Genomic DNA, 12,556 nt, shown 5'->3' with positions numbered 1-12,556 from the left:
ACACAAATAAGGGGGCAAAACAATGTAAACATTGTTTGAAATTTCACTTGTTTCCCGTGATAATTATATGGAATTTTGTGTGAGTGATTTTTACTATGTTAATCTCCTGGACGAAAAATAATCACTTTACTTATACGAGTGTATTTTTAAATAATAATAATACTACTTCCCCTCCTGTTGTATCATCATCATTAACTAGCCTATATTTGTCCACTGCTGAACGTAAGCCTCTCGTAGAATTTTCCACCGATTTCTATCTTAACCTTCTTGCATCCTATTTGTGGTGCTTCTCTTTATATTATCCGTCCATCTAGTCGGTAGCCGTCGTCTCTTTCCATATGCCTCTTATCTTAATCGCCATTCAAGAATTTTTCTGGTCCATCTATCATCCGTCAATCTGGCAACATGTTCGGCCCAAGCCCATTTCGCCATGGCTATTTTTTCAACTACATCCGTGACTCCTGTTCTTCTTCTTATTTCTATGTGTGGTACTTTATCTCTAATGGTAATACCTATGGTTTATATAGTTCTGAGTAAAAATCTGAAGTAATTTTTAAAATATCTTCCTTATTTATTTTAGTTTCTTCTTATCTTCTTTCTTTTTTAGTTTTTAAGGTTTTTTTAAGTTTGTAATCTCCGCGCAGAACCTTAAAACTTTTATGTTTTATCAATGGTTTGAGTTATGTGTTTAGTATTGTAATTTCTGATATCTTTTCGAATTGATTTTGAGATATTTTTTCTTAACTGCCCAAGTGTTGCCGCCCCAACGTCATGTTAAAACATGGTTCATTAAGCTGATCCTTCTACACTCTTCACATTTCATTGCGTTGAGTTTTTTGAGTATTGGGATGAACTCAGATATGAGCCATTCTTTTGGAATTTCCCCGGTATAATAAATTTCATTGAATAATACTAGTATATCAATTTAGTTCTCTGTTAGCAGTCTTAAGATTTCTGTAGGTATTTCATCAGATTCATCCATGACTTTACCATTTTTTATACGTTTTAGTGCTTTTTGAATTTCCCCTTTGGTAAATGTAGGTCCATTTATAGCCCTTGATTCTATTGTCTCCATTCTTTTGTCTTCTTTAAATAGCTCTTTTTATATATTCTTCTTCTTATAAAATTAGTCTTACTCACAATCAATTTAATTTTACTACCAAACGACCGGTTTCGCTTTCTACACTTTGCAAAGCATCTTCAGGTCAAACGGTACAAAGTAAATTAAACGCTGAAATTATAAAAAGCCCATATTAGGGTGCTGTCTTATAAAGATAAAGATCAAAAAAGGTTATAGTAATTATGCCAATACTACATGTCTGTGTTTATTAATATGCATAAAATTGATTTAGCAGACACAGTGAAAACCCACAAATTGGTAAGAGATAATCTATCGAATTGTAATAAATTAGAAACAAACAAAATACTACTTACATTCTGGTACAACAATTTTTAGATAATGATTCGTGATACATAGTTCAAACTATCCTGTAATTGCTAATGATGGGTGATCTGCGGTCAATGCTGTAACTGTCTGACAATTAACGAGGAAGTTTCTTTAGGGGAGAGATGTTAACAAATGAAATAGGAGTACGGTATATGTGATTGTTTGTTAAATGAAAGTGATGTTTTATATTAATTAAATTATTAAAGTTATTTATATTTATTCAAGAGATATATTTTAGAAATGTGTGTTAATTTATTGAAATTTTTTACAGTATGAGGACAGTTATATGACAATGAATGAAATTAGATGTACTATTTTGTGGGTGTGCAATTTCTTTAACTTGTAATTATCAAATTTTTGATAAAAGGCAATTAATTTCTGTTTTGGCAGAAAATTGTGATGTCATGTGTTAAAATTATAAAACTAAAAACAATTAAGGATAATTAGGGACAAACAGAACACAATTAAAAGGACAAAACAGACATAAAACTTTTATGGATATAAAAAAGGTTAAAAACTTTTTATTATTTTTTTGTTTTTGTCCATAATGTTTCCAATACCTCTTTTTTTGTATATGCCAGCTGTTTATTTAATTTTCCTGTATGCGTTGAAGCTGTCATCATGTTTTTCTAATATTTCTATTTCTGCACGTTTTTCTCATAGCCACAATTCGATCGCTTCTATGATTTTTTGTTTGATTGTTTTATTTATGTCTTTGTATTGTTATTCGTTTTTATTCTTGTATTTCTTTCTTTCATTGTTTGCTTTTAAGGGATGTACCGCCCTTCAGTTGTTGTTATATGATGTTCCTCAGGATCATCTCTAACTCCATAAATTTTTTTGTAGCGTTAAGTTGTCCTTGTCTTCCTACTTTGTCATCTGTTGGCAGAGATGCCAAATTAGCTTCTTCTAGTCTTCTTCGATTATTTTTAGGTCTTTTGGTGTCTGTTTTTATTTTCTTTAGGTTCAGTTTCATGTCTGCTAAAACAAGGTTATAGTCACTTGCTATATCTGCCCTAGGTAAGCTTTAAACCTGGCTTTAAAAAAACTGTTAAAATTAGAAAGTTTCAATATCTGGGTCATATAATGAGGGGCGAGAAGTATTACTTAGATTAATTATGCAAGGGAAGATGCAAGGGAAGAGAAACCCAGGACGAAGCAAAATATCCTGGCTAAGAAATTTGAGAGAGTGGTTCGGTTGCAGCTCATTAGAATTATTCAGAAGCGCGGCCAATAAAATTAAAATAGCGATGATGATTTCCAACCTCCGATAGGAGAAGGAACTTGAAGAAGAAGGTAAGCTTTGGTCGATACTATGATGTTACAGAATCTTTGTTTTCTAATGATGTAGTCAATCTGGTTTCTCACTATGTGTTTCTACTTCAATCTAGTTTACTGTATTAGTTTACTTTAATGATATATAAAATTACCCATTATTTCTCAAATTTAAATTGAAATACATAAAAATATAACTTAAATAATTGTTCTTTTCACATTCAATGTTGGAATTAAATTGGCTTATTGTTCTTGTCTGTTTCGTCCCTATCCACATCTAGGAATTTTGTGATGTCGACATTGCCGTACTGCTTTAACTTCTTAAGATCTTGACACTATGTTCTCACCGTCATATCTAGAGGCTTTCCAGGTGTTTATTCTTCGGATTGGTAGTTTGTACCATGTGCTCTTGATAATGAGTTCGTTGTTCTTGCAAAACTGAATTAGTCTCTTTTATTACGTATTCCGTCTCTTCCTTTACCTTCACATTGAAGGCGCCCAAAATAATATTAACTTCCTCTTTTTTGGTTCCTTCCATTGTTTTTTAAAATCCATTGTAAAAGCTGTCTATTTCATCCTCTGTGGTATCAGATGTCGGTGTGTATGCTGTAATGATGTTTATATTTATGCTATGTAATTTCATTCAAGTGATGAAAATAACTACTCCATTGCAATTTTGTGTGGTGTTATCTCCAGAGTAATATAACACGTAGTTGTCTATTACACCTATTACAATTGAATGCTCTTTCAAGGGAGGAAGAGAGATTTTCTTGCAACTATAAACGTACCTTTTTTATGTCTTCTTCTGCTTCTTTTTATGTAGACATGAGTCTGTCTGTTTTTCAATGTGCCTCTAGTAAGTTGTCGTTCCATCATTTTCGCGGTCTTCCTACTGATCGTCTTTCTATTGGGGAACCGTCTCTTGCCGTCTTTACTACTCTATTTGTTGTCATTCGGCTTATAGGATCGTTCCGTTTTACTCTTCTATTTCTTACTCAGTTGGTGTGTAAAGGCGTAGTGAAGCGCAATACATGATGCCGTATCCTGTTAGCATCACTCAGCTTCTTCTACTCAATTCCTATCTTCACCTCCAAGTTGGTACACACCGGTCACCTGAGCAACCTCACTGGAGATTGGGTAACTAACCCCAGTGGAAGGTGGGGTCAGGGCTGACGAAGAAAGGAGCCTTGGTTCTCCGATGAATAAGGGATTGAGCGAAGGGCTAAGAACCCTTCTCTGTAAAACTCAATTGTTGCGAATACAATGGCTAACGAAACAAATGGACAGATCTCACAACGACGAACTCAGCAAAGAAAAATGGACATGATTGTGGATTTAAAATTTGGAACCTTGAATGTGAAAACCCCCTTAAAGGCAGGAGCTATGATAAGTATGACAGAAGAAATTAAAAAATACGGGGTTGAAATATGAGCACTGCAGCAAATTAGATGGAAGAGCCAGGGAGAAATTCGTAAAACTAAGTTCTCACTATACTACTCCGGAAATGAAATGAGACAAAGTGAAAGAGGAGTAGGGTTTATAGTAACCAAAAGACTGCGAAAAGCCAATATCGCATTTACACCAATATCAGACAGAATTTGCACCATAAGTCTCAAAGGTAAAAGAAGAGGCTGATGAAGACGAGGTTGAAAGATTCTATGGAGAACTCCAGGAAGTATGTGATAAATATAAATTTAAAGATAAAGATAAATGATAAAGATAAATTATAACATTAGGCGACTTTAATGCTAAGCTAAGGAAAGAAGAAACTTTCGTAAACATATTTGGGAAACGTAGTTTGCATAATGAAACCATCAAAATTGACTTAGGGTTGCACAATTTGCAACAGCAAATAATTATGTAGTTGTCAGCACTAACTTCCAGAGGAAAGATATACATAAAGGAACATAAATACCAGGAACCAATGAAGCCAATCAAATTGACGACATCCTCATCTCAAAAAGATGGGCAACAGACATACCTAATGTCAGAACGTATCGCGAGGCGAACTTTAAGTAAGATCACTATCTTGTGGGGGCAAAATTGCGGCAGAAAATCACGACAGTGACAAAAGGGAAAAATAGCCAAATTAAAAAATGGAATGTTGAAGGGTTCAAAACTCCAACAAAGACACAAGAATATCAAAATACTCTCCAAATAAAACTCAACTGAATCAGAGAGAAAGATACTGCAGAGGAAGAATGGAGACAATTAAAAACAATAATAACGGAATCTGCAGAGGAAACTGCGGGAAAACTAAAAAGGCAAAGAAATGCGGAATGGTATGATGATGAATGCAGAACTGAAGTATAGGAAAAAAGGCAAGCTAGGCTTAACCAACTTCAAAGAAATACAAGAAATAGCAGAGAAATTTATAACGAAAAGCGAAAAGAAGCGACTAGAATATGCAGAAGAAAAAAAAAGAGAGGCGTTGAAAAAACAAGTACAAGAAATCCTAGAACATAACAAGAGACATGAGAGCAGAAAATTCTATAACAGAATAAAAGAAAGCGTACAGTTATTTAGACCAAAATTGACAATATACAAAGACAAGAATGGAGAAGTACTAATAGAGAAACAAAAAATTATAATGAGATGGACAGAATAGTTTGAGGAAAATCTAAATGTAGACAATGAAAATGATCAAACCGAGACAATATATTTTACAGCGGAGGAGCATATTGAAAATCCGAGTTATGAAGAAGTAGTTCAAATAATAAAGAAATTAAAAAACAGTAAAGCGCCAGGAACGGACGGAGTTTTGGCAAAATTGTTGAAATATGGAGGACCTGAACTGTGGGGAAGAATCCATTACCTGATAAAGTTGGTATGGACCAAGAAGCAAATGCCGGAGGAATGGGCAGTTGGTCTTATACAACTAATATATAAAAAAGGAGATAAGAGGGAATGCCAGAATTACAGACCAATTACATTGCTAAATGTAATATACAAAATCCTTTCTGGTATTATCTACATTAGATTGTCAGAATACCACGAAAACATAATTGGTAATTATCACAATGGATTCAGACCAAACAGACCCACACAGACAACATATTCATACTTAGAACAATATATGAGAAAGCTTATGAATACCACGTATAACTATATAATATGTATATAGACTTTAAACAAGCTTTTGATAGTGTGAAAAGAGACAAAATGCTGGAAGACCTCCGAAATCTAGGTTTACCAAAAAAATATATCAGCCTCATAAAAATGACGTTGCAGGGTTCAAAAGCCGCAGTTAGAGTAGATGGAGAACTGTCTCCCCTGTTTGACATTAACTTGGAGATGAGACAGGGAGATGCACTTTCAACCATGCTGTTCAACCTAGTCCTTGAAGCAATAATCAGAAAAACCAATGTAACCGGCCATATAAACAACAAAACAGTACAAATTACTATATATGCAGACGATGTCGCCACTATTAGTAGAAGTAAGATAACGACTAATGGAAACGTTCAAGGAAATTGATCCTGAAGCACAAAAAAAAATAACTTAAAATAAACGAAACAAAAACTAAGTACATGACCATCAAAAGAACACCTGAAGATGAAAATAATATAGCAACAGACAACTATACTATTGAACGTGTGGATGCCTTCACTTATCTGGGCACAGAAATCAATCAGACGAATTCCGTAAGTAGCAAAATTAATGCACGTATTTCCAGTGGAAATCGTAAATACTATGCTAATAAAAGATTGATGACATCGAAATTATTAGACAAAAGAACCAAACTGACTATCTACAGAACTTTGATTAGACCCGTAGTAATCTATGGTTGTGAAACCTGAGTAATGACGAAAAGAGAGGAAGCCCAACTCAGGACCTTCGAGAGAAAGATACTGAGAAAAGTATATGGCCCTATGCAAGAAGAAGACGGCACGTGGAGAATCAGAAGAAACGACGAGGTTAATGAACTAAATGAAGGGCATGACATTGTAAGATTTGTGAAAAGTCAAAGACTGCCATGGCCGAAGAAGAAGACACGAAAACGACAAAGAAATTGTTACAGTAGAAGCTGGTAGGAAGGCGGAAAAAAGGAAGACCCAGGACGAGATGGCTGGATGACGTGGGGACGACCTGAATACCATGAATATAAGACAATGGAGGAGAAGGGCCCAAGAGAGATCTGAATGGAAGGACATAGCCAGACAGGCAAAAATCCATCCAGGGTTATGATGCCAAAAAAAAAAGAAGAAGAAGAAGATTTCTTACCCAGTTCTTGATGCTCTCCACCTTGAATCTACGTCGTATATCTGTACTTCCAGCTCTGTGACATAGTGTCTTTCCATAGAATTTTGTTGTGTAAAGTGTGTAAAACACAAACAAAAATCAAAGTCGAAGGACTACATACAGAATCCACGGAATATTTATACAGAAACAAAATATCGGGGAAAATCACTGGGAATGAAATATTAGAAAACGATAACATTAAGGAAAGCTGGGAAAAACTCAAAAATCAGAAACTCAGAATCACTTGGAGAGAGGAAAGTAATCAACACTAACATATCAAACAAGAAAACACCATGGTTTAGAGAAGAAGTGAACACAAAATGTGAAAAAAAAGAAGAAATGCTTTTTATAATACAGAACACAATAAACACAACAGGCATATAACTACTATAAACGAATCAAAAATGAAACAAATATTTTAGTTAGACAAATAAAAAGGGAATACTGGCAGGGCTTCTCAAAACAGATTTTTTTTTTGTAAAACTAATTAAAAATTTATATAATAAATATGGCACATTTATAGTGGCAAGAAAATTTCTCTTCCTTCCTTGAAAGATCATCTAATTTGTCCCTTATGTAGAGACTATAGAAAATGTCACACTGAGAGTGCAGTACAAGTAAGATACGGCAATGCTTTTCTTATGGAGAATAAACGCGCAGGGTTGTCGGTTTTTTCCAGCTGTTGATTGTTCATTGTCTCACAGGACCGGCTTGGATAAAATGCATCTGCCGGCAGTACGAGTAAAATATTTTATATCATGTATACGTATACAGTAGAATAAAAAGGCATCGATGAGTTATTGGCAACGAAAACTATGAATTTTGCATATAAAATGTCAACATGAGATGTACAATTGAATCATATTCATAAGAGTAACATTTGAACACCTCTTTACAAAATACAAAAAACCTACATAATTTCTAGGGAAGAATTTGGATACTTGGAAATGATATTATTTATAGATATTATATATAATATTCAAATTTCCAATTCTTTCATAGAAATTAGATTTTTTCTATTGTATGTAAAATATTAAAAATACAGTTATGTTGTTTCTATAAATAGGTCTTCATTTCTTTTGTAAAACTTCTGCTACAAATTACCATCATTAACATAATCACCTAAATATGGCCATAAACTTGTTTGTCATAATTAGTATTTGATAAACTCCAAGCTTTCCCTATTTCACCCCTTACCCATCCTTAGGATGGGTAGGGGGTGAAAGTGCTTTTGGAAAACGAAACTACACTCCAAAATTTAGTCCGAGTTTCAACAGAGAGCATGGAGTCCCATAAGTGTAAATCCGGTGAATTATTTAACGGTTACGTAGTGTTAAATGTGTTGTGTTTTTTACAAAATACGGAACAACTTAATGTAAGTGCTGCTGTAAAACGTACTTCGTTGATGACTGGTGTTAGCGAAAGAAGCATTTACAATTTCAAAAAAGAAAAAGAACAGAGTGGAACGTTGAAATCGCCAAAAAAACGTAAAAAACGATTGTGTCAATCCAATTCTAGAATATTCACATATGACGAGGGTGTAAGAAATATTCTCCGGAGAATTGTTCATTGTGAATTTTTCATGAAAAATTTGCCGCCATTCTTAAAGCATATACATAACTTCATACAAGGTAATGAGAATATACAGCCGTTGTCTCTTTCTACTTTATACAGACTTCTGAAAGATATTGGATTTGCTTATAAGAAACGTAGACGAAGAAGCATCATGGTGGAGCGAGAGGATATTATTCATTGGCGCCATAATTATTTGAGAACTATACGACGTTTGCGAAAAGACCATTGCAATATCATATATTTGGACGAATCGTGGGTTAATGTTGGCCAATCTATAAATTACGAATGGTGCGATACTACAATACAAAACAGTCGTGATGCTTTTCTCAAAGGTTGGCGCAATTATATCACTCATGTTGTTGAGAAAACGGAAACTGAGATGTGGACTGCGGACAACTTGCAAGATGACGTAGACCAATTGATAATACACGCGAACACAGGGGAGAGTAGCGAAAGCGAATCCGACATCTCGGATGTAGAGGACGACTTTAGTATAATTAATTGAATATCTGTGAGTAACCTCAATTATTTTACACTGTATAACCAATAAAATGCATTTACCAGTCCAATCAGAGTATGGGCTTTTCGGATATTGGGCTGGGTGCACGGAAATCGAGTTCCCGGAGGTTCCACCCTGTATATTTATAGCTATCAAGAAATGTAATTTAAAATATATTTGTTAGTTTAATAAAGTATAAATATAATATAATGTTAAATAACTTACACTATAAACCTTATACCTGCTCATCTGGTCAAGTGTGGGCAAGGAAAACCATTATCCCATATGGAATAACACCCTGAACCTAGTTCCTTGGCATAGCAACCTGGTAGTTTCGCTGAAAACTACCAGGTTGCTATGCCAAGGAACTAGGTAAACTTATGTTGTGTGTAAAAAATGCGAGACTGCATTATGTTTTAACAAGGACAAAAACTGCACTTCAGATTTCCACAAAAAAAAATTTCATAGTAGGTGTTAAAATTTCGCAGTGATTCAAGTGCGCAACTTGTTTTTTTAATAACATCGCCGGGATTAAAAAATGTGCAAAGCTTTTTCGATATTCCCGTTCCTGATAATTTTTCACATATTTACAAAAGAAAAAGTTTTTCTTGGATATTGGGCTGGGTGCACGGAAATCGAGTTACCGGAGGTTCCACCCGGTATATTTATAGCTATCAAGAAATGTAATTTAAAATACATTTGTTAGTTTAATAAAGTATACAGTTTTATAATAAAATTCTCGCTAAAAACTTAAGGTCTTTTTATTCAAATTCATGCCTCTTATTTGGCTACTTGAAGGCAATTATTTTATCAATATATTATTTTATAATAAATAACGGAGCCCGTATAATAAATCCGGCAATTGTGCATTCCTATATTAGCCGTACTGCACTCTCGGTGTGACATTTTCTATATATCAATATACAATTTTGTGTTTGTATATTGCCTTGTTTGTGGAAATTGTTTTCTATATTTTCTATATGCTTCTTTGTTCATTTTAGTTTTATAAGTTTGTAATTTGTTTTACATAACAGTTTTTAATCAAACACTGACGAACTCACAAGTCTATAACTTATCCCCAAATTTCTTAAACTTAAATTTAATTCAGAAATAAATTATCATGCTTTTATGTGTTCATTTGCTAATTTTTTTACGAAAGAAATTTTTCACGGAGTTATTCACTGGCTAGAATAATAACTTTGGCAAAGTTTCTATGCAAAACCCACATTTTTTTCCTATTTAAGAGCCATATTACATATATCATTTAGAAATAGGTTATTAACTCATCTAAAAATTAAATAAACAAATAACATACATCTTTATAAATATATCTCTAGAACAAAGGTAAATAATTTCTTTAATCAAACCTAGCTGACACAGTTACAAAAAATAACGTCCTTTCTATTTCCTTTTTTCTGTCTACAATCAATCACAATACAAAGTAGCTTCTAGACTAGCTTCTCAAGAAACATTCCCCTTTTCAGGTCGATGTATATTAAGTTGAAAACCTACAGACGATCATCATCATTCTGGCTTTACAACCCTGCGTGGGTCCTAGCCTCCTCAAGAATTTCTCTCCAGCCGTCCCTATCCATCGCCTTCCTCCGCCAAGCACGTATTCCCATATTTCTCATGTCTTTATCGATGTTATTAAGGAACCTTGCTCTAGGTCGTCCTCTTCTTTTTTGACCAATGGGTCTATCAAGGAGCGTTTTTCTAGCTGGGTCATTTTGTTCTATCCGCGTTACATGTCCTGTCCACCTCAGAAGTCCTATTTTAATATGTTTTACGATATCGGGTTCCTGGTATATTCTATAAAGTTCGAAGTTGTAACGTCTTCTCTACACTCCATTGTTATTCACTGCTCCATAGATTCGCCTTAGTACTTTTCTTTCAAAACATCCTAACATGTTTTCATTATTTTTTGTTAGAGTCCAAGTCTCTGAACCATATGTTAGGACTGGGCATATTATTGTTTTGTAGAGTTTTATTTTTATATTTCTCGATATAATTGTGGATTTAAGGGGGAGAGTGAGCCCAAACTAGCATCTGTTTGCCGTGCAAATTCTGCGGTTTATCTCCGCGGTAGTATTATTTTCAGTGTTAAGAAGCGCTCCCAGGTATACAAATTCGTTCACTGCTTCGATGACGTCGTTTTCTATAACGAGTGGTCGTAGGATTTGTGGTTGTGGTTATTTTCATATACTTTGTTTTGTTGGTGTTTATTATTAAACTCATTTTTGTAGCTGATTCTTTTAATGCTTCATACGCCTCTCGTATAGCGTTTTCCGTTCTTTCGTTCTCCCAACAATATTGATATCACCAGTATAGGCCAGGATTTGTACTCATTTATTATATATTGAACCAGTGGTTGTGATTTGTGACATACGTATTATCTTTTCCAGAGCCAGATTAAACAGAGAGGCTCTCCCTGGTGCAGCCCATTATTTGTTTTAAAAGGTTCAGACAGTTCCCCCTGAATTCGTACTCTATATTCAACTTTTTCAAGAGTTAGTTTTATTAAATTTATCAACTGATTTGGTATTCTTAGCTCTTTCATTGCTTTGAACATTTCTCTTCTATTCACAGAGTCGTAGGCTGCTTTATAGTCTATGAATATGTGATGAGTATCAATGCCATATTCCAGTGTTTTTCCAAAATTTGTTTTAGGGTTGCAATCTGATGAATTATCGATTTACCTCCTCTGAAACCAGCCTGGTATTTTCCTACTATCCGATTTGCATATGGTGCCATGCGGTGACATAGTACTGTGGAAAATATTTTATACTTTGCATTTAGAAGCGTTATTCCTCTGTGGTTAGACTATTCAAAGATATCTCCTTTAATGTGTATGGTGCAAAGTATTCCAATATTTTAATGATTGGGGAGTGATTTCTGTGTCTTTCTCAGTCCGGAAACTTTACCTTGAATTCTCGTAACATGCTGTTTTTTAAGGTGTTGGGTGTTAACCCTACGCCCAACCCCCAACCTGCAGGACCAGTTCACCCCCTCTCGTCAGTTTCCGAGAAGGAGAGTGAAAAGGAGAGGCAGAAAAGGATCAGGTAGAGGAAGGCTTGAGAATGTTGGGAGTACGAAACTGGAAAGCCAAGGCGAAAAATAGGAGAGAATGGAGACTTATCTTGAGCAGGCCAAGACCCACCATGTGTTGTGGAGCCAATGATGATGATGATGATGATTTCTGTGTCCATATTTCGTTTATAAGCTGCTGTAATGCCATAATGGTATCATGGCCACCTTCTTTATATAGTTCAGCTGGGAGATTATCTATTCCGGGTGATCTGTTTCCGGCTAGTTTTTTAACTGCATCTTTAATTTCAAGAATCGTTGGTGGTTCCTCTTCCCTCTCGTTTGCTCCCCTTACCTTATCTCTTTCATCTTCCAGGTTTTCTTCTTCTTCCTCCATATTAAGTGCCTGGTTAAAGTATTCCACTCATCTATTCAATACATCTATCCTTGTTGTTAATAGGTCGCCATTCTGACTTCTGCATTGTCTTGTG

This window comes from Diabrotica undecimpunctata, chromosome 10, assembly GCF_040954645.1.
Source record: "Diabrotica undecimpunctata isolate CICGRU chromosome 10, icDiaUnde3, whole genome shotgun sequence".
Lineage (NCBI taxonomy): Eukaryota > Metazoa > Arthropoda > Insecta > Coleoptera > Chrysomelidae > Diabrotica > Diabrotica undecimpunctata.
The sequence above is the reverse complement of the archived record's forward strand: the minus strand, read 5'-3'. Positions refer to the sequence as shown.